We start from the raw sequence: 23875 nt of genomic DNA on the forward strand, positions 1-23875 counted from the left end.
GAGCTGGCTTTGAACTTGTGATCCCCCTGTCTGAGCCTGGAAATCACTGGGATTACAGGGTTGCCACCATGCCCGGCTCTTTTCTCATATTTCATATGTTTTACCATGCTTTGAGTCTGCCCACTCCTGTTTGTGTTGCGCTGACATTTTTCACTTAAGGATAATACACTTCCCTGTATGTATTTTGTCTTTTTTTTTTTTTGTCCCAGAGATTGAACTCAGGGGTGCTTAACCACTGAGCACATCCCCAGCCCTTCATTATATTTTATTTAAAGACAGGGTCTCACTAAATTGCTTAGGGTCTCGCTAAATTGCTGAGGCTTGCGGTGAACTCACGATCCTCCTGCCCCTGCCTTCCCAGCCGCTGGGATTAGAGGTGTGTGCCACCGTGTCTGGCTGTATTTTGTCTTATTGGTATTTTTTCATTTTAAAAATGGGATGATTTTTGAATAGGTAATATGTGAACATAATAAAAATAACTTCTTAACCAAGGGGTGAATTCCAAGGTCCCCGGCGGATGCCTGAAACTGGGGAGAATACTGAACCCTATACATATGTAGTCTGATTTAGAAGAAGGGATTAATGTCAGGCGTGGTGGTACATGCCTGTAATCGACGACTAGGGAGGCTGAGGTGGGAGGAGCTCAACCTCAGCCTCTTAGTGAGGCCCTAACCAATTTAGTGGGCCCCCCTCTCAAAATAAAAAGGGGTAGGGATATAGCCCAGTGATAAAGTGCCCCTGGGTTCAAGTCCTGGTACAAAACAAAGAAAAGAGAGGGATTAGTTTCAGGATCCCATGGATATCAAAATCTCAAATATTCAGGGGCCTTATATAGAACTGCATAGAATTTGCATATAAGATATGAATATACTCCCTATACTTTAAATCATCTTTAGATTACTTATACCTAATAAATACAATGTAAATGCTATGTAAGTAGTTGTACTGTATTGTTAGGGAATAATAACAAAAGTGTCTAGGCAGTACAGATTTATTTTTTGCCCCAAAATTTTCAATTCACAGGTGTTTGAATTCATAGGTTCAGAATGCACAGGTAGAACTTGAGAGTATTACTCTTTTCCCTATACCTACATACTGTATTTTAAAGTTTAATTAATAAATTAGGTACAATAAGATTAACACAACAAAAATAGAACAATGATTGCAATATATGTAATAAAGTTTATTTAAAACTTATTATTTCTTGAATTTTACATTTAGTATTTTCACATTGAGGTTGACTTCAAGTAACTGAAGCCATGGAAAGTGAAGCTTTGCATAAGGAGGAGGGGACTACTGTGTACAAGAGAAGTCTTTTTCTATTTCTACACTTTAATTCCCTATTCCCTTTTCCAGAAGCGGAGTTTAGGGTTATAATCTAGGCGAATAGCTAATTTTAGAATTGGGAAGGGGCCAAAAGGGAAGAGCTACAATCGGATCCAATTAAAACTTAATACTGTATTCTGAAAATGGGCCACCAGACTGTCTATTTCTCACAACAGGAACTTCTTTTGAAATTGAGAAAGAATAGGTGTTGTATGACATGGAGTATGTGACCAATAGACTAGAGAGAAAAGAATGTATATACTTAGTAAAAATACCATAAGATAACCTCCTGATATGCACAATGTAATTATCTGTTCTAGATGCCTGCAATCAAAGGACAAAGGTAACCGAAGTTCACATTTCTAGAATCACACATACATTCTGCTTCTTGAGGGCTTCTAGAGTCCATTTTGAAAAATTCTGTCAATGTTGTTTTTCATCCTAAGCTTTCCTTTTATTTTCACAAAGCGCTCCAAGCCCTGTTGTTTAGGGTTACCGTGTGCGTTCTATAGCATACGCATGATTGATTAAATCATTGACTATTGGGGATGAAGTCAATCTCCCACTATTCCCCACCCCCCTCACCGGTTGTTTTTATCTGCCTCACTCATGAATGTAAACTTCATGAGGGCAGGGATTCTTTTTTTTTTTTTTTTCCTATTTATGTCATTACTGAATCCCCAGAGGGAATTATAACAATGCCAAGCATGTAGTAAGCACTCAATAATAAAGAGGTATGATGGCATCATCAGAGCAAGAATTAGCAGACAACCTTGCACCCATCATGGGGAAAGAAAAGTCTCCCACCTTGGAATTATTTGCAGCAGCTAGAAACAAGAACCAGGTGTGCACATAGCAACAGGGGTAGACCATAAAGTCATTATCCTGAGTAAAGAAATTACTTGCAAAATTAAGAAATATGTGTAAAAAACTACTACACATTTTATCAGGATATATAAAAATTCAAATACATTAGAGAGGGTCACACCAAAATAGAGAAATGTGATGAAAGAGGTGGCATGTGCCTATAATTTTAGCTATTTGGGAGGCTGAGCCAGAACAATTGTGAATTTGAGGCTAACCTGGGCAACATAAACGATATAGTGAGACCTTGCCTGGAATAAAAATAAATAAATAAATAAATAAACAGGATAGGGTAATAGAAAATAAGAAGACAAAAATAAGCAAAAGAGAAGCCTTACCCCATATATATAAATAGAGGGCAATGAATTGAGATTAACCCTGTTCCTGAGTTTCATTGAAAAATTATTCAATATTGTGAATATATTTTTCTTTCATATGACTTTGTGTGGGAATTGAATTTAGAGCCTCACACATGCCAGGAAAGCATTGTATCACTGAGCTATACCTCAACTTTTTTTTCTTTTATTTTAAGACAGGGTCTTGTAAAATTGCCCAGGCTGCCCTGGAACTTGCAATCTTCCTACTTCTGTTTCCCAAGTAACTTGGATTACAAGCATGAACCATATAACATTTTTTAAATAAGAAACTTAAAATATGTATTTTATATGAATATTCAGAAGAGAATTCAAATATGCTCATCCCCTGTCCCCTGGAAAAACTAACAACTTTGTTATATTAAGGCATAGCTGACATACAATAAACTGGGTTTATTTAAAATGTACAGATTTTAGCACACATATTTGGCACAGATTTTTTTTCTGCAAAAAAACTCCCAAAGGCCAATATGTTTATTGTCAGAAAACAGACTTCTTATTAACAATCTGATGAAAGAAACAAATTATTTTATGTATCCACTTATGGAACACCATCACCAAGATCCAAAGCTGACTCACTCATTAGGCAAAGTAGGCCTGCTTCATGGGGCTCACAAACATGTTTTTAAGGTCAAAAAGAAAAACCCAAACTTTTATATCAAAAAAGGTTTTTATAATATATTAATATTCATCTTCATACATTTTTTTCAGGGCCGGGGACTGGGGATTGAACTCAGGGATACTCAACCACTGAGCCACATCCCCAGCCCTTTTCTGTATTTTATTTAGAGACACGGTCTCATTGAATTGCTTAGCATCTTGTTGCTGAGGCTGGCTTTGAACTCATGATTCTCCTGCCTCAGCCTCCCAAGCTGCTGGGATTACAGGTGTGAGCCAACGTGCCCGGCTTATAAAGTATTTTTATCTTAGTATATTTTTAAATATCTAAATTTTATGATGGAAGGGGCCCACAAAAATAAAGGAAGCTAGGGTCAATAAAGATTATCATGGAGCTCTGTCACAACTAAGACAAGGAACATATCCCTTGCCTCACTTCATTTATTCACGACCCTTTCAAATTTCTATATAACCTGCCCATCTTCCTTTCCTATTCCCAGGCAATCACTGCTCTACTTTCTGTCACTATAGATTGGTCTTTATTGCACTGCTGGGGATTGAACTCTGGATCTCAACTATGCTAGGAAGCACTGTATTATATATTCTAGAAAGAATATATGTAAATGGAATTATCCAGTGCTCTTTTTTGATTAGGCATAATTATTTTGAGATTCATGTTGCATCAATTGTTCCTTTTTCTTTCTTTCTTTCTTTCTTTTTTTGCTAATATTATTCCATTGTATGTATTTATCTTTCACCCTTTGATTGACATTTGGGTTGTTTCCAGTTTAGGGCTAATTGCAAACAGAGTGGCTGTAAACATTCATGTACAAGCCTTTGTACAGGCGTTTGCTCTATTTTCTCTTGCACAAATACCTAGAAATGAAATGACTGAATCACACTCAGTATAACTTTGGAGGAGGGCTGCTGGGGATTAGACCCACAGCCTCCAGCAGGCTAAGCACATGCTCTTCCACTGAACTCCACCACCAGCCCTAGTTTAACTTTTTAAGAAACTGCCAAATTACTTAGGTGACTAAGGGAGAGTGAATCACAAGTTTGAATCCAGCCTGAGCAACTCAACAAGAACCTATCTCAAAGGTGAAAAAAAAAAAAAAAAAAAAAAAAAAAAAAAAAAAAAAGCTAGGAATATAGAATGGTAAAACCACCGTGGATACTATCCTCAGTACCAGTGGGGGTGGATGTGGAGGAAGAGAGAAAGAAAGAAAGAAAGAAAGAAAGAAAGAAAGAAAGAAAGAAAGAAAGAAAGAAAGAAAGAAAGAAAGAAAGGAAGGAAGGAAGGAAGGAAGGAAGGAAGGAAGGAAGGAAGGAAGGAAGGAAGGAAGGAAGGAAGGAAGGAAGGAAGGAAGGAAGAGAGAGAAAGAAAGAACCAAACTTAATCCAACGTACCATTTTACATTCCTATCATATCAGCAATGTCTGAGTATATCAGTTCTTCCACACTCTTTCCAACTTAGTATGATCAATCTTTTAATATTCTAATATGTGTGTAATAGTATCTCATTTTTGTTGTTAATTTGCATTTCCCTATTGATTAATGATATTGAAAATCTTTTCATGTGATTATCTGCTATCTGTATATGTCCTTTGGTGAACAGAAACTTCACTAAAGTGAATAATCACATGAAAAGTGTCTGTTCACAACTGTTTGCCCCCTTTGGGGAGGGTGAATGTGAAAATAATTTTTTAATTAAAAGAAAATAAGACATCGTTTCCACCAGATCTAGAAGCAAGGACTTTAAGATTCCTTGAGGGAGAGACAGAGAGGGAGAACGAAGGAACAATTTTCATGTGTGAGAACTGGATGGCGACAGCTTTTATGGAAAAACAAAATGAAGACAGGTTTGTACAGCATGATAGAGCAGAATGACTAGAGATTCTGGTTCCGCCACCAGGTTCGGTTCACTTCTCTGTACTATGATGGCGGCTGATGATCCCGCAGCCTTTGTACAGCAAGGTAATCACCCGGCACTCAATTGGGTCTGGATGCTGGTTTGTAAAATCTGGAGGAGATCGTTGCTTCTCTGCCTCATCGGAAAAGTCTGTAGCCTGACAAAGGATCTGAAAAAGGGACCACCCTTCAGAACTCGGCCTTTGGGGCCAGAACTTTGGAGTCAGAACTTGGTCCTTCGGGGTCCGTGACCAAACAGACGATTTCTTTCATTGAGCAGCCACTTCTGGCTCCCAAATTGGGAGCGCCGTCCTGGTGTCAGAAAGGAATACGATGTGGAAACTGAAGCGGTAGCATAGGGATCTGCTGATCTCAGAAGTGTCATTGGCCTTTAGGGACCAAGTCACCCACTGCCACAACCACCGCCACGGGGCGCCGCTCGGCCGGTAAGTGCGTTCCATCCCACCTGGAGAGTCCCGGGGTCTCATTGCAATTTTGGAGGATTTTTCTACAAGGTTTCAGTGATGCCGGAAAAACAAAAGTCCTTCGGATTGTTTCCGCCCGGTTTCGAACCGGGGACCTTTCGCGTGTGAGGCGAACGTGATAACCACTACACTACGGAAACCTCCCGCTAGCTGGCGCTTCGCAAACCACCCTTCAAATGCAATGGCTCATCGCTGTGCCTCGAGTCCATACGGAAAGTCCCGTGCCAGCCAATTATTAATCCCTGGCCTTCCCCACTCCCCACCCACGCACTCAGAAAGCCGGGAAAGAATTAACAAGTCTGAATTAGGCCGAGGTTGCTCTCAGAGAATTGTAACCACAGGTACACAGAGAAATTGATGGTGCCTATTCGGGAAACTTCCAGCACAATTAGGGCTCCAGCCAGGACCCCGAGGTCGTAAGACAGTTTTCCTGATCCTATCAGTCCCTAAGGAATGCATCGCTACCGTGTGGAGTCAGGCTACCCACTGGCACTTGGCACATACGATAAAAATAGAGCAGTTAACTTCAGGCAGAAAGAGACCTAAGTGATGGGCTTAAATATTGGCTGAAGGGAGCCAATATTTAAAACAATTTTAAAATAGACTTTAGGTTGGTGCAACACTTAATTTAGGAGGCATTTGCACACTTTCTCATTTAGAAACGGTCTACGAGGAAAGTATTAAAACCTGTTCTAAAGATGGAGAGACTGAAGCTAACTAAATTTGACTTGCTTAAGATGGGAAAACCTAGAGGAGAAAGTGGGTTGTGGATAAATAAGTAAAGGAGGAATGTTAAGGGGTTGAGAAGAGGTAGGGTTGAGCACCAGGAAGTAGCTGCCTATGGGGGGAGACTGTGCAGAATGTGAAAAGACTTCAGCAATGTCTAAGGGACTGAGATAGTAGAGTTTATAAGGCTAAGCCACATTAATGAAAATTCATTTAAATTGGCTTAAATAATAAAGGGGAAATATTGTCTCAAAAGATGGGTAGATGTGGGATTCAGGCAAGTCTTCACAGAGGCTCAAAAATTCTCTTGGTCCTTCTGTGCTGTGTGCAAAGTGAATGAGATATGCTGCTTAGTTTAAGTCAATTTATCACAGAAGAGTGGGGAGCTGAAGCTTCAAACCACAGTTCTTGTGTTCCAACAAAAGAAAATTTAAAGTAAGACATGAAAAGCTATGCGAGATAATTTTATTAAAGAGAATTTTAATATGTCTGGACCTGTCATGGTGGCCATCCTATTCAGAGGGACTTTATCTACAAGTCCATCTTGTGTTGATATGGATTTTAGGGTCAGTGGCCTAACAAAATTTACCTTAGTGTGTCTGCACTACTAAAGAAATCTCTTTCCTGAAATACATTGAGAAACTCATGACTATAAATCATAACTTTACAAAGACCCAGATAAACCCAGTCAGGAGTTAACCTCAATGATCTTTGTTTCTTGACACACTTCTTAATTAGCTCCTTTTGCTCCTACTTGTTTATTCTCAGGGTTTGTACACCTGTTGTTTTTCTACAGGTGACTCAGTTATTCATTTTCTTTAAAAGTAATTTAAACTCTTGACTCTGTCATGTTATTGGTTTGCATTCAGTCACTCATTACTAACTACTAACAAATTAGGGGCTACTCCTGAAGTTCCAGGTAAGATTAATCCTGCTCAAACTCTATGGCTGACAAATTCAAGGTATCCCTAAGAAGGGAAAAGGAGGTGGGTATGCAGAGGTGGCAACCAAGAAGGGGGAAGAATGACATATACTTTTAGGAAGTGGAGAAGATGTTAGGAAAGGTTCCACTCTAAAGGTTTCCCTGCTAAGCAAGTACTCCAGTCTCAGCATTTTAGTGAGGCCCTAAGCAACTCAGTGAGACCCTGTCTCTAAATAAAATATAAAAAAGAGCTAAGGATGTGACTCAGTGGTTAAGCACCCCTGGGTTCAATATCTAGTACATGAAAAGAACTGTAGGGATGTTTAAGATATTTACTGAGGTGGCAACCAACAAATATTCTCTGTAGAGGGTAAGACCACAGGGTAATAGAGAATGGGAAGAAAATACAATTAGCAAATAGAGTAGATATTAGTTCTCCACTGAGTAATTTCCATTATGTGAGGCCACATGAGATCCAGGGTAGCCCAGGACAGCAGCACTCTCCCACCACACCCCAAGAGGCCACTTTCAATGTAGGTTAATTTCTGCCCCTACATACCAGGAACTGAAGAGGCTGTGCCAGTTCCTCTCCCACCCTATCCCCTCAGCCTTTGAGAAGACCCAGCTTTCATGCAACTGTCCTCAATGTTCAGTAAGCCTGCAGGACAGTCCTGAGGGATGGGAGGTGAGCCTGGAATTTGTCCCCATTACACCATATCTGGCTCAAGACATGTCTCCGTCCCCTACTCATAATGGTTCCTCATTGGGGTTTCTCCATAAGGCAATGCTTTGTGGGGGAGCTGTTTCCCAGAGTGTTCATGATACCAGCATGCTCATCGCCTCTTTAAGGGAAGAGGTGGTAAGAATTACTCTTATCAGTAAGAATCTGAGATTCTGTTCCCAGTGTGAGTCGAATAACCCAAATCTTGGCTCTCAGAGCTTCTCATGTCTCTCATTTCCCCACTCCCTTGTGAAAGTGAAAACTCTGTCCTTGACTCCTTGCTATTCCATTGCTCAGTATTTTCCACCACATCCTCCTTCTCATGACACTAATACCTAGTGACTTAAGGAATATGGTGGTAGGAGACAATAGGCAAAAGATTTCTACCTTTTAGGTATAGATGGTGGTGGTGATGGGAAGGTGAGGCATATTATAAAACAAGTCTGCAGTAGAGGAGCTGTAGTCTCAGAGAAGAAAATTACTTATTAAATTTGTAATCTGGAGAGGAAGTAGAGAAGTTAAGTCCAGTTTTGAAAGTAGCTTTTATAAAGCTTCTAGATTTCACTGTCTTAACCTTGGTGCCATTATATGTAGCTTTTCAAAGAAGCAAAGTCGTTTTGACTAGCTTCATAAAAAATGAAGCAGAATCAGTAAACTATTAGAACAAATAAAAGTTCAGTAAGAGTTGTTACAAAATCAGCCGGGCACGATAGTGCTCACTTGTCATCCTACCAGTTTGGGAGGCTGAGAAAGGAGGATCGTGAGCTCAAAGCCAGCCTCAACAAGAGTGAGACCCTGTCTCTAAATAAAATACAAAAAATAGGGCTGAGGGTGTGGTTCAGTGGCCAAGTTCAATCCCTAGTACCCCTTGCAAAAAAGCACACTCTCTCACATACATAAATAACAATACCATTGCCAGGCATGATGATGTACACCTGTAATCCCAGCTACTCAGGAGGCTGAGTCAGGAGGATTGCAAGTTGAAGGCCAGCTTCAGGAATTTAGCAAGACCCTGTCTCAAATTTTAAAATAAAAAGGACTAGGCTAGGGATGTAGCTCAGCAGTAGAGCATTTCTGGATTTAATCCAAACCTCAATCCAAACAAACAAACAAACAAAGACTTAAATTATAGAGAGGAAGTAGTCCCATCTAGAAAATCTGAGATTGCTGACTGTTCTTCTCCCCTTGGGAATTTGTCCTAAGGTAAGGATCAGATATCACCTAGGCAGTAGGACTCTGCTGAGAAGAAGAGAAACCAGTAGAACTCCTGGTGGTCATGCCAGTTGGCTTGACTGACTAGAACATGATGGAACATGAAACAAATGGTTGTTTTCCCCCTCACAACATTAATGAAAACTGGACAAGCATGGGAGATTTTGTGCTGAGGTGAAATGGCAGAGTTGAGAGACCTCCTGCAATCTATTGGTACTTGGAGGACAGATGGCTAGGAGGAGCTGCCTGCAATAAATACATATCAGCTTTCACTCTTGAGACCACTGATGACAGAGTTAGACTGAATTTAATTAATGTTGCACCTATTCATGACCCAGATTGATTCTAAACTGAATTGAGGTAATCAAATCCCATCTTCTCTGACAGAGAAAAGAGAAAGAAATCTTTCTGGAAGGAAACATTTAATTTAGTCTCTATAGTTATTTTATACATGCTGTCTAGCATACAAGAAAAATTAGGAAACATGTATGAAGACAAAGGAAAATGTGACCAATAAAGAAGCAGAAAATGGAGGAGAAGCAATTAACAGAAGCAGAAGCAAAGATAACCCAATTGTTTAAGGTCACAGACAAGAGAAGCAATTAATAGAAGCAGAAACAAAGATACTCCAATTGTTTAAGGTCACAGACAAGAGTTGAAAATAATTATGATTATTATTTTTTTGCAATAGAGGAAAAGGATGAAAGGTTGATGAAAAGATGGAAAACATCAACACAGAATTGGAATCTATAAAGATTCATCAATGAACCTGTAGAACAGAACTTTCTAGGTGGGTTTAAGAACAAATTGGACTCCTTTCCTTTGTGGGTGCATGGTGGCAAGATGGTGGTGCAAATTTCCGAGAAGAGGAAGTTTGTTGCTGATGGCATCTTTAAGGCTGAATTAAATGAGTTTCTCATGCAGGAATTGACTGAAGATGGGTACTCAGAGTTGAGGTCCGAGTTACACCAACAAGGACAGAAGTCATTATCTTAACCACCAGGACACAGAATGTTCTTGGTGAGAGGGGGCAGGGAATTTGGGAATTGACTGTGGTAGGTCAGAAGAGATTTGGTTTCCCTGAGGGCAGTGTGCAGCTTAATGCTGAAAAGGTGGCCACAAGAGGCCTGTGTGTCATTACTCAGACAGAGTTGCTGCGATACAACGTCTTTGAAGGGCTTGCTGTATGGAGAGCCTGCTGTACTGTGGTTCATCATAGAGAGTGGAGCCAAGGGCTGTGAGGTTGTGGTGTCTAGAAAATCCCCAGGACACAGAGGTAAATCCATGAAGTTCGCGAATGGCCTGATGATCCACAGTGGGGACCCAGTTAACTACTATGTTGACACTGCCATGTGCTGCTCAGACAGGGTGTGCTGGGCATTAAAGTGAAGATCATGCTGCCCTGGGACCCAAGTGGCAAGACTGGCTCTGAGTAGCCTCTGTCTGACCCATGTGAGCATCGTGGAACCCAAAGAGGAGATCCTGCCCACCACCCCCATCTCAGAACAGAAGGGTGGAAAGCCAGAACCACACGCCATGCCCCAGCCAGTCCCTACAGCATAACAGGGTCTCCTTGGCAGCTGTATCTGGAGTCTAGATGTTGCTTTTAAAAGACATTTAATAAAATCTTATACCAAGACATAAGGCCTGACTAGGCTTTCTGTCCAGTGTTCAAGCTGTTATGTTGGCCTGTGGAACATTGCTTGTCCTTTTGGTTTAAGTCATATTTGCAGTATTCGCAAGGGCCTGGACTGGAGGAACCAAGCAGAGCTAACCAGAGAAATATCCTGTGGGATTGTGAAGACTGGCAGCTGGCAGGGCAGCATCTTGATTAATTATCCTATAGTTCAGGATTACAGGTTTAGAAGAAGAATTTGGTTTGGATAGTGAGGATTGAACCTAGTGCATGCTAGCCATGCACCTCACCACTGAGCTATGGGGGTTAAGATTATTTTTTCCTGATGTATAAGGAAATCCAAATGCACATAGAAAGTAAATACAAGTGTCATACTATGCTAAGTGTGTGTGTATTCATTTCAATTCTCAGCATCTCCAAAATATAAAGGGGATTTGACTGTGCTGTTGAGCTTAAAGCTTAGAAGTGAATTGCCTAAGCAGTATAAAACCATCATTAGAATCTACATCCTAAGTCCTGTGCAGTTAGCTTTTATATCCCTGGAATACTATTAAAAACACCTAAATTGTCTTTAAAAAAAAAAAAAAAAAAAAAAAAAAAAGAACAAATTGAATAAAACAGAAGACAGTATTAGTGAACTCAAAGACAGGTCAATAGAAAATATCCAAATGGAAGCACATACACACCCATGCAAAAAATGGGTAAGAATAGGATATAATAGAAATGTATACTTGGTCGTAGAAGGATAATGAGCCAAAGCAATATTTGAAGAGACAATGGCTGAAAACTTTCTAAAACTGATGAATGGCTCCATCTCCAGATTCAAGGAGCTTAGCAAACTCCAAGAAGGACAAATCGAAAGAAAATCACACATTAGGTTTTTGTTTGTTTGTTTTTTACTTAAACAACTAAAACAACTAAATTACTAAAAATTAAAGGTAGAGATAGAATGTTACAGGAGATAGAGAAAAAACAATATTATATTCTAAATGACAACATAAGAATGATATCTCTGCACGAGGCCCTTGTTTCAATCCCCAGCATTTAAAAAAAAAGAAAAAGAAAAAGAAAAAGCTGAAAAACAGAAGAAATAACTGCAATTCTAGAATAATACACAGATAAAAATATCTGTAACATGAAGGCAAAATAAAGACATTTTCAGACAAATGAAAACTGAACAATGTATTTCCAGATAACTGAAGAGAGATTTTCAGGCTAAAGGAAAATGATTTCACATAGGAACACTGTTATGATTTAGGTATGTCTATATCTAAATAAAGACATGATTTAGATATGTGTGAGGGAGTAAAAGTAAGTTGGGTTTTGAGAGCCTGAATGGAGTCAGTGCATTAATCTACTGTTATGGATTAACTGTAGCAGGTAGGGTATAGCTAGAAGAACTAGGTCACTGGGAACACACCTGTGGGGTAGAGCTCTCTCTTCTTTCTGTTGCCATGTCCTGAGCTACTTTCCTCTACCATGCTGCTCTGCAATGATGTTCTGCTTCACTTTAGGCTTAGAGCTATGGAGTCAGTCATTTATGGTCCGAGACGTCTGAAACCATGAGCCAAATAAATTTTCCTACCTTTAATTGTTCTGGGTCTTTGGTCACAGTGATGAAAAAGCTGACTAAAGCAAACACTTAAATATAAGAACAAATGAAGAGCACTGGCAAGGGTAAAAATGAGTACATCTGAAAGGATATTGACCATTTTAATCATATCTTGTGGAGTGTTTTTTTTTTTTTTCTTTCCAGCACTCTACCACTGGCTACACCTCAACTCTTGAAGAGTTTATAGCATAGCAAATGACATAGAAAGAAATAAAGTATGTAATAATAATGCAAATGACAGGAAGGATAGATGGAACTGAATGGTCAAAAGGTTCTTCTATTATTATTATTATTGTTGTTGTTATTATTATTATTATTGGTACTAGGGGTTGAAACCAGGGGCACTCAAACACTGAGCCACACCCCCTACCCTTTTTTGTATTTTTTGATTTAGATACAGGGTTTCACTGAGTTGTTTAGGGCCTCGTTAAGTTGCTGAAGCTGGCTTTGAACTTGAGATCCTCCTGCCTCAGCCTCCTGAGCTGCTAGGATTAGGGCCTTGCCACTGTGTCTGGCATCTTCCATCATTCATGAAGTGGTAAATATATTGTTAGTCTGTCATAAATTAAGGAAACCTATTTTAATTTCTAATGTACTCACTGAAAGAACAATACAAAAAGATATAACTAAAAAGCAAATAGAGGAGATAAAACTGAAAAACAAAAATACATAATTGGACTGGGATGTGGCTCATGGTAGAACATTGGCCTAGGCATGCTCAGCATCCTGGGTTTGATCCATAATACTGTCAAAATACACACACACACACACACACACACGTGGAAACTTATCTTATCTCATGTTCTGGTACTAGGATCCACTATGTAAATTGTATTATCCAGTGCAAAATGAAAATGCAAGAGCCTTGTTTTAAAGTAGAAAAAAAAAAGTGCTATTAAAAGTAATAAACTATAAAGCTTTTTCCTTTCTTCCATGGTCTTTTGCTTGTTCTGATTTTTTTCTATTTAACATTTATTGTCATTCCATGTAGAAAAACATAATTTAAGCTGGCCCAGTGGTGCATGCCTGTAATCCCAGCAGCTCGGGAGGTTGAGGCAAGAGAATTGCAAGTTCAAAGCCAGCCTCAGCAAAAGTGAGGTGCTAAGTACCTCAGTGATACCCTGCCTCTAAGTAAAATGCAAAATAGGACTGGGGATGTAGCTCAGTGGCTGAGGGCCCCTGAGTTTAATCCCTGGTATCCAAACAAATAAGAAACAAACCATAATTAAAATAATTAGCACGAATTTATCCATTATCTTTATATTGTATGATTCCAGTTTTAAGTGTTGACCAAATGTTCACTATTATCCATTTCTGATTCTTTGCTTTTTCTCCACCTAAATTTAATCAGCCTTCTTTCTCCATAGGCCCTTGAATAAGACTTGCCTTGGCCAAGCTGGGCAAGGGCTAAAATGCAGACTATGCACCCCTTATCAACTTATCCTGAGAATCAGTTGCATATGGAGATATATTTCCTAGGAAACTACTCTGATCATCATGTCTGTTCATTCTGCATTTGTTTGCTCAAATTGTCCTTAAAAGTCTCTGCTGAGCTTGTTACAGTGGCCCATGCCTGTAGTGCTAGCTCTGAGAAGGCTGAGGCAGGGGGATGACAAATTAAGAGGCCAGCCTGGACAACTTAGTGAGAACCTGTCTCAAAATAAAACAAAACACAACAGCAAACAAACAAACAAACAAACCAAATTAAAAAGGGCTGGGGTGTAGTTCAGTAGTAGAGCACCCCTGGGTTCAGTATCTAGTATTGAAACACACACACACACAAATGAACAAACAAAAAATCCGCTTATATCAAAAGAAATGGCCTTTTTCTGTTCCATTTGGAGACCCTTGCAGATTTCTGAGATCAGAACATTCTACCTATTGCAAAATAATCTTTTTGAAAAGTCTCTCCTTATATAGGTCCAGATTTATTTTTATTTATTTATTTATTTATTTATTTATTTATACTGGGGATTGAACCCAGGGGTGTTTACTACTGACTACATCCTTGCCCTTTTTATTTTATATTTTGAGACAGGATCTTGATAAGTTGCTTAGGTCCTCCCTAAATTGCTCAAAGTAGCCTAAACTTCCCATCCTCTTATCTCAGCCTCTGGGATTACAGGCATGTGCCACTGTACCCGGCTCAGATTTATTTTAATTTGACAATGTAAATATAAAAAGCATTTAACTCATAAGCAGAACCACTGAAATTATAATATCTCTGTTTCATAGTTACTACATACATATGTATTTTTGTCTTTACTGGAACTGTGGCAATATTACACAAAATTAACTTGACTGTTTTTAATTTTTTTTTTTATGTACACATTTTACCCATACTTTTTGCTTTTCACTTACTGACAAATAAGGAAGGACTGAAAGGAAAAGGAAGTGTGGTTGCCCTAAGTTTCCTTTTCCTTCCATGGCATACGTGGTTAAGGAAAGTAACATAACAAAGGCTATGATAGGATTCTTCGGTTGTTTTTGTTTCTTAGAAAGTCATTGCTGGTATGGGGGTAGGAAGGATAGAAGAGTGAAACAGATATAATTATCTTGTGTACATATATGACTGAATGACTGATGTGATCCTACAATATGTACAATCAGAAAAATGAGAAATTACACTCCGTTTATGTATGATCTATTAAAATGTATAAATGCATTCTGCTGTCATGTACAACAAATTAGGATAAATAAAAAATAATTTAAAAATAAAATACCATATAATAATAATAATTTTTTAAAAAACCATCACCTGCTTTTTACCTTTAAAGCAAATTCTGGTTCGAATGGAAACTGTGACTTCCTTGTGGTTCCACCCTGAATTCTGTGTTCATCAGTTACAGCAAATGCTGTATATAAATGGGCAAAGAGAAAGGCAGACAAGAATTGTATCTCTTCCTTTTGACTAAGATCAAGCAAAGAAAGGCAAACAAGGATATTGCTGATATGTTCTCTGCTTATATGTAATCTCCATTGTTTCATGAAACTACACTCACAAAACACACGTGAGTAAAAGGATTTAAAATGTTGAGAACTTTTTTCAGATGTCCTTAAAAATTTTCTAACATGTGCTTGCAGTGGTGAAATTTTTCATCCTAAGATCTTTTTCCATAAGGTACTGCACATAACTCACAAATATCTGTCCCCGGTGGTCTAGTGGTTAGGATTTTGGTGCTTTCACAAGGGCCAGGTTTGATCAGGGAAAGCTGTAGTCTTTTTTATCCCCTGCTGAGACTGCAGATACTCCCACCTCTTTGGTTTTTGCTAAGGTTCTCCTGCAGGCACCCTTCAAGGAACTATTGAGCCAATATTCTGAAATATAATTTATCAGCATCCAGGAGAAAAAAATGAAAATGGTCTTTATGTAGATTCAAACCCACCTGTACTTCACCCTGTTGAGAATTACTGATTTGTTTTTATCAATCTACATAATTTTTACATGAAACAAATCAGTTATTTCAAGTGCCTTCTAAATCTAGAAGGGTTTGATTGGTATAGACATAGTTTTAATGATTTTTTTCTTTTTTTATTATTTTCCTTCTAGAAGAAGAAGATGAAGAAAGATGAAATAAAGGTCATGGAACTTTGGACTTCACAGAAATCATTTATCTGAAGTGCAAAAAACTTCTCTTCCCTGACCGGGAATCGAACCCGGGCCGCAGCGGTGAAAGCGCTGAATCCTAACCACTAGACCACCAGGGAGAGACAGAAGAACTTATTTAGCAGCACTCATGACAAAGATCTCAGGACTAATTTAAGTGCATCTGAAGAATATTTTGAAGGGGATGCATGTAGTGCTAGGTGCACTGACTGCCACTGGGATCAGAGGGTAGCAGAAGAGTTTTACCAGCAGAAATGTTGGGAGAAAGATTGTCATAAGTCAAATCAGGGAAGAGGAAAATATTTCCTGCAACATTTTGTCATTCTCTCTGACCATAGGGGTTTCTGTTCCTCCTTCCCACCCTCCTGCCTCTTCTCTCCCTACCTCATAAAACCTGTGTGTCTCTCTCACTTTCACAGTTTTCCCACTGTTGATTGCCCTACCCCCTGCCCCCACCACCATATGCTCAAACCCCAGCGCTTAGGGAGAAACATTCAGGGCCAAGGGTCTATGTCAACCTGAAGGTGCATCCCTCTTCCAGGCCACGCTCTGAAGATATATCTCTTTTTGTGAGAAATACCTGCACAAAGGCCTGAAGTCTGACTAGGCCTCTTCCACTGTTAGTATTGCTGAAGGTGGCTTAGGCCTCTAGTGTGTGCGGACAAGGACTTACAAGTGGAGACTGAAAGGCTGTTAATAGGGGTATGGACAGTTTAGACTTGGGAGACAAAGGGCCCCAAAACCTACACAAGAGTTAAGGAGCCAGAGTTAAGTGGAGAGGGCCCTCTCCATACCACCATGTTCATGTATGGAATTATGAGGAGTTCCAAAATTCTAAATGCAAACCTGGTCTCATAAGTTTTTAAGAAGGTATTTTTGTCAAGGTTGGAGGAAAGCTCTTATCACAGCTACGCACTTACTTCTCTGACCTCCTGATCCATGTAGTACCCAACTAAGGTTGCATCTTAGGTCACTCTCTTCCAAACCTCGGTCACGTTTCTCCATTCCCCAGCCAGGAACCTTCCAAGGAATTTCACCACTAGTGAAAAAATAAGCTCAGAGTCTTCCCCTATCCACCAAATCTAGTAAAATTCAAATACATTCTGTTTTGATCTTTGTGACCTCCTCTCCAATGAGACACTGACAAGCTCAAGCAGTGCCAAGATCAGTTAGTGAATTAGCAATATGCATTTTCCCCTTAAAATTGTACTCAATAGCATTTTTCCAATTAAAAATACTATAAAACTGTTCCCATTTACTTTAAATTTCAAGAACCTTTAGATCTTCTGCTAGGAGTTAATGAGAGAAAGAAGGGGCCTGTAAAATTTCTTGGATCTTGGATGGTAGTTGAAATAGAAAAGAACCAGAGTAATGCAATTTTTTTCTGACCTGACTCCATTTTATGCTTGCTTAAAATGTTTTCTTTTCAGCCTCCTGACAGACATACTATGTTGACAGTACAGTAGGACCTTCCCGTGTCCCTATCACCCTGATGTATAACAAGATGACTCTGAAATGTATAATCAAAACAGTTCTCTCATGTAATCAAAATACCTGTCTCAACAGGGTCTTTCTGACCCACATGTGCCTTGTTTGTTCTTATAAACTCTCTACTTCCAAAATCAGTTTTGCCTGCTCCCATATGCTTGCCTGGCATGCTTACTAAAGGATCATTTTTTTCCCTTTCAATTTGGCTCAATATGCATGGTGGTTGTAATTCTTGTGCACTCTGTAACAGCAGTAATCAGAGAAACAGACTCAATAGGATGTGTGTGTGTGTGTGGTGTGTGCACGCGCGCTTAGACATGTGGGGAAACTTATTTTACTTTTATTTTTTTGGTATTGGGGACTGAACCCTCAACCTTTTTAATTTTTATTTTGAAACAGGATTTGTCTTGCCAAACTGTTGAGGCTAGCCTTGAACTTGCCATCTTTTTGTCTCAGCCTCCCTAGTGACTGGAATTTATGCCACCATGCCTAGCAAAAATGAAATAATTAAAAAAAAAAAAAAAAAAGGATTAGCTGACCTACCTTCCATAAGACCTTCATCCCAAAGAAGTCTTGCCCTGTATTCAGAGACTAAAAAGAATTTAGAAAAACAGGACTTGGTAAATTCTTCCCCTTTATCATCATTAGATTGTACTTTTTGTTCTCCAATCATGTTTCAGCTTATTATCCACAGGTACATAGATTTCCCTGGGCCTATGGGTCTTCATTTCTCAAGCTTCCTGTGTAGAGTAAAATTTACATTAAATAAATTTGTTATGCTTTCCTCTTGTTAGTCATCTTTTGTTATAGGGGTCAGCTATGAACCTTATGGTGAGTGAGGAAAAGATATTATTTTTCTCCCCTACAGAAAGCAGGAGGACAAAAATATGATTGGAGGAGCCAAACCCATACCACAGAAAAAGCCTGGTAAGGGAATTCAGGAACCAAAACTGGATTTTCATAAGAATTCTAACCTGTCTATGATTCCATGTTTGTTTTGTTTTGTTTGCAGTACTAGGGATTAAACCCAGGGGTGGTCTAATACTGAGCTACATTCCCAGCCCTTTTTGTTTTATTTGGAGATGGGTCTCTGCTAATTTGCCCAGGCTGACCTTGGGAGACTACCTGCTATAGTCTCCTAAATTGCTGAAATTCCAGACCTGGCCCAATAGTGCCTGAGCTTGTTCAAGCTTATATTTATATTTCCCAAAGGCCGAAGATCACAAAATGAGAAAAATTTAATATCATTGGTTTTGATTTATGGATTAATCAGATAATCATTACATCTCTTAGTAAGTGACTTAACCTACTTTAAGTGTATTAGTATTACAGAAATTTTAGTTTTTTTCTTATTTTTTCATTTTTTGATGGACACAAATAACTTCATTTTATTTTTATGTGGTGCTGAGGATCAAATCCAGTGCCTCACACATGCTACACAAGTGCTCTACCACTAAGCCACAAACCCCATCCCATTTTAGTTTTTCATTTCAGTGTAGGACATCTTTTATATTATTACATTATTTAAAAACATAATAGGAGCCAGGTGCAGTGGTGCATGCCTATAATCCCAGTGGCTCAGGAGGCTGAGGTAGGAGAATCTGGAGTTCAAAACCAGCCTCAGCAAAAACCAGCCTAAGCAACTCAGTGAGACCCTGTCTCTAAGTAAAATACAAAATAGGGCTGGGGATGTGGTTCAGTGGTCGAGTGTTCCTGAGTTCAATCCCCAGTACTCCCTAAAAAAAATCAATCAACCAAACAAACAAAAAACATCTTAGGGGCTGAGGTTGTAGCTTAGTAGTAGAGTGCTTGCCTAGCATGTGTTAGGCATTGAGTTTGATCCTTAGCACCACATAAAAATAAAGAAATAAAATAAAGGTATTTGTGTCCATTGACAACTTCAAAAAAATTAAAACAATTTTACTATGTTGTCTATCTATAATTTGTTGTGTTTTCTTTCTGATCAGTTCAAAGCAGCACATTTTATTTTACCCAGTGATTATGTATCAAATGATGATACTAAATAGATATTTATTTTTTTTAGAATCGACTTCCAAATCTGAAGTGAGAGGACACTGACACACTTCCAGTATCCCCTAAGTCTCCCCCCATGGCAATTTGAGTGAGCTTTATTTGTTAGTAATTTTATTAGTCTTTTAAGGAGATATAAAAACCCAGAAATTTATTATCTCACAGTTCTGGAGTCTAGAAGTCCAAAATCAAGGTGTCAGCAGGGATTTGCTCCTTCTGAAACCTATAGGGGAGACACCTTCCTGCCTTTTCCAAAATTCTGGTGACTCCTAGTATGTCTTGGTATTCCTTGGCTTGCAGTTGCAATATTCCAGTCTCTGTCTGTGTCCTTGAAAAGGTCTTCTTTCCGGTGCCTCTGAATATCATTCTCTTCTTTCAAGGACATCAGTCATTTGATTTAGGTACTACACAAATCCAGTAAGAACTCATCTTAACTTGAGTCCCTCTGCAAAAACCCTGTTTTCAAACAAGTTCACATTCATAGGTAGTAGCAATTAGGGCTAGAACTTATTTTTATGGAGAACACAATTTAATCCACTTCAGTAATGATAGTTAATTCCTTTCTTTTTCTTTTTTTAGGTTTTGGTTTCTCTTCTATGGTGTTTAAAACATACATGTTAGGGCTGAGGGTATATAGCTCAGTGGTAGAGTGCTTGCATGAGAACCTGGGTTTGATCCTTAACACAGAAAAAAGTAACAAAAAACTCCTTACATATTAACAGTTGGTTGTGAAGAGAGGAAATCACTTACTCCTATCAACTCTTTTGTTCCACCACCAAACTTAAATGAAAACTATTGTAAAAATAAATCAATGAATAATATTGCCAGTGCCTTTGAAGTCCCTATTATTATTATTATTATTATTATTATTATTGATACTGGGGATTGAACCCAGGGGTTCTTTACCATTGAGGTGTATCCCCAGTCCTTTTTTAATTTTTTAATTTTAAGACAGGGTCTTGCTAAGTCATCCAGGCTGATCTAGAACTTGAGATCCTCCTGTGTTAGCCTCCCAAGTGACTGGAATTACACGTGTGTGTCTCAGCACCTAGTGACAACTGATTACTCTTTATCCAATCCAGTATATATATGTAACTAAATGCAGTTGCTCCTTTGGGTCTTCATTTTCTTACAAGGGCTCCTGTGGTTCATAAAATGTATATGAAAGAAATCTGTATATTTTTCCTGTTAATCTACTTTATGTCAATTTAATTCTCCATCCAGTTGGAACTCTAAAGAAACCGGAGGTGGAATTTTACTGCCCCCTTTCAAATTAGCCAGAGTTCATTGAGTTCTCCAACTGTGGAGCATCGACTGTAAGCATTGACTGGAAAAAGAGCCATATAACTGTTTTCTACACTATCAGCACCCACCTACAAAGGCCAGTTAGCTGAGAGATTCTGTAGGGAAAAAATTCTCAAAGGATTTTGGAGAAAGGAAGCATCCTTTGTAACAGGGGTCAAAACTCACCTCATCCCTGAGTGGGCTTGAACCAACATTTTGATTAACACACTATTTGTGTTAATCACATCAACATTTGATGAACACATTATTGCACTATGCAATTATGCCACAGAACTTTAAATTGTGAAGTTTACTACCTGAATTTCTGCCTCATCACCTTGACATTGTTAGTTTAGGTCTCAGGACATTAAACCTCCTCTGAAGTACTTTATTCAAGTCCTTCAGTAATTTGACATCAACAAAAAGTGGGCCTCATAAATCCTAAATTGAGACACAGAAAATGAGTAAAGCCTAGTTCAGTATTGGCTAAATGAAGTAGGGAACAGCAAACAGGGAGTGTTTGGAAAATAGCTTGCTGCTCACTTGAACTAGCTTCCCTATTTGGGAGGCCAGTCTGTTGTAAAATTTGTTGAAGTCCTTCAACACATCTTTTTGAATGTGAAACCTGGACTCCGAGCGTTGTTCAAAGAGAAAGTTAAAATATAGCAGTAAGGATTGAAGCTCATCCTCAAAATGATTCTCGAAGGTAAGGACAAAAAGTACTGAACATCCCTTCTACCCAAGCATTTACTTTTAACACATTTTTTTTTCATAAAATTGCTAATGCTAAATAATTGTATTAAAAGAAATAATGAAAACGAAAAAAAAGTCTAAATTCAGTGAGATGGTAGAATATGTGAGGACACAAGAGACAGAGAAGGATGAACACATAATATCCCACCCCAAAGCCAGAAAGGGTTATTAAAAAATATTCCAAATGGACCATGTTTCTCCACACGGACTGATCTACAATACAGAATTTATTCCAAAATCTTTGAAATCATCTTCACAGAAAGACGATTTTTCAGCAACAAGAAGACAGACACCCAATTAATACATTTAGGGAGGCAGAAAAATAAAAAAATGGATAATAAGCTGACCAGAAGAAGAAGTTAAGGGACGTCTACAGAGAAAAAACAGATTGTATACCAGAAGTACAATCAGAATGGGAAAAACCACTATGCCCATTTGGCTATACCAAGAAGAGATGGGAAAACAGGGCCCAGAGCAAAAGAATGTATGCAAGGGCCAACATGTGTGCACTAGCGGTGTGTGTGTGTGTGAATGCGTATGCGCGAGGGCCCCTGTCTGAACACAACCAAAGCAAGATACCACTGGGAGTCCCTTGGAGCCCTTCCGGCGCTAAAAGCAGCCGTGCGCCTAGGCGGCCACTCGTGGGAGAGGTGAGTTGTGGTCCGACGGTCCGGCGTTTGGGGTGCGAGCGAGGTACCTGGCGGCCTCCATGGACGCGAAATGCGTGTGGGAAGGCCACTGGAGAGCGACGGGACAAGACGGCTGGTGTCAGGCACAAGGATGGGGGAAGGGGAGAGGCGCAGGGACTCTGGGGCCCTGCTTCCCCGACAGGGGGTGGAAGGGGCAGAGGTGAGTGGCTCGGGGTCGCTGCGGTGGGGGCTGGGGTTGAGTGGGGCCAGGTGCCGCGCTGTCAGCGCGGGGTCGGGAAGCAGAGGCACGGGGCACACGTGGAGGCACCCATGGAACCCGAGGGAGGGCCGGCCTAGAGGATGGGGCTTCGGGACCAAAAGGGGACCGAGTGTTGCATGGGCCGGGAATCGAACCCGGGCCTCCCGCGTGGCAGGCGAGAATTCTACCACTGAACCACCCATGCACCCATGGCGCACACCTTCGTGCAACCCCGTGACAGTGGCCACCGCCTTCCGTGAGCTGCTGCTTGGTGGGACCGTGAAGGAGGCTGGGGGGATGGATGGTGGGCCCTGGGCGTCCTGCAGCCGGCGGGGGCGGGGGCGTGTGCGCACACCGCGGGTGGAGGTCGATGCCGGATCCCCAGGCCCCTGCACCTCCTGTGCCAGCCCAGGCTCACCAGACCGCCATGCCCGCTGTCGCCCGAGGAAACCAGGAGCCGGCCCAAATTATGCCCTCACGGGCATTTCGATCAGGGCAGGTGAACTGCGGCTGGGTGGCTGCCTTCTTGTCCACCCGCACCCTCCAGTCGCCAAACTCCTGGCCGCCCGCGCCTCTCGCCGGAGGGCAGCCCGGGACAGGAGCCGGCGCCCCAGCCAGCCAGCCGCGGACGTGGTGGGCCGGCCCCGAGAAAGCCGCCGGCCGCGGGAGGTTGGTGGCGGTGCCCGGGTGGTCCGGCCCGGGCTTGGCGTTTACCGGCGGGAACGCCAACCGGCTCGAGGGCGTTCGCCCCCCACTCACCAGGGTAATCGTCCATCCGTCCTCGGGGCCGAGCTGTCTTACCAGGCCCCCCAGGCGGGATCCCGCGGGGCCTGGCCAGCGGGGCCTCGCCCGCTGTGTGGTGGAGCGCTTGGCAGGTGTGGTTGGACAAAGGCCCTCAAGTGAAGGAGCGTGGCGCCCAGAGTCTGGCAGGATGGGAACGGGGTCCTCCGCAGGGCTTAGCGAGAAGGCGACGCGCGTCAGGGAGATTGGGGGGAGGGGGGCGGGCAAAGGGGCCGTGCGGGGAGGAGAGCGTCTGTGGTGGGCGCTGGCGGGAGCCCGGCGGGGCAGCCTGGTTGTCTGTGTGTGGAGGGGGGGGGCGCAAAAGGTGGGCTTGTCAGGAGTGGGATTCGAACCCACGCCTCCAGGGGAGACTGCGACCTGAACGCAGCGCCTTAGACCGCTCGGCCATCCTGACGGCGGGCCTGGGCGCGTCGCGGCTCGCCAGGCTGGGAGCCGGGGTCGCTCGCTGGTTCCGTGGTGCGCCGAGCCCTGGCGGTGTGGGAGCGTCAGCGACGGGCCAGGCGGGCCTGGAGGAAGCCAGGTCGGCGCAGCGGGGCGCCCGCGCCCGCCGGGAACGCCCCCGCGGACGCATCCCCAACCGAGACCGGCTGGGTCGCACACGCCCTGTGCTGGCAG

The 23875-nt window shown here is 41.2% G+C and overlaps 1 pseudogene across 1 annotated transcript; it reads left to right on the forward strand.

The window, feature by feature from the left end:
- Positions 1–9902: 9902 nt before the first annotated feature.
- Positions 9903–10853, forward strand: LOC306657002 (small ribosomal subunit protein uS3-like; annotated as a pseudogene). Its single transcript has one exon. The product of its transcript is annotated as a small ribosomal subunit protein uS3-like (transcript).
- Positions 10854–23875: the final 13022 nt, after the last annotated feature.

This window comes from Sciurus vulgaris (genome assembly GCF_902686455.1).
Source record: "Sciurus vulgaris genome assembly, chromosome: 1".
In the NCBI taxonomy this organism is placed as follows: Eukaryota; Metazoa; Chordata; class Mammalia; order Rodentia; family Sciuridae; genus Sciurus; species Sciurus vulgaris.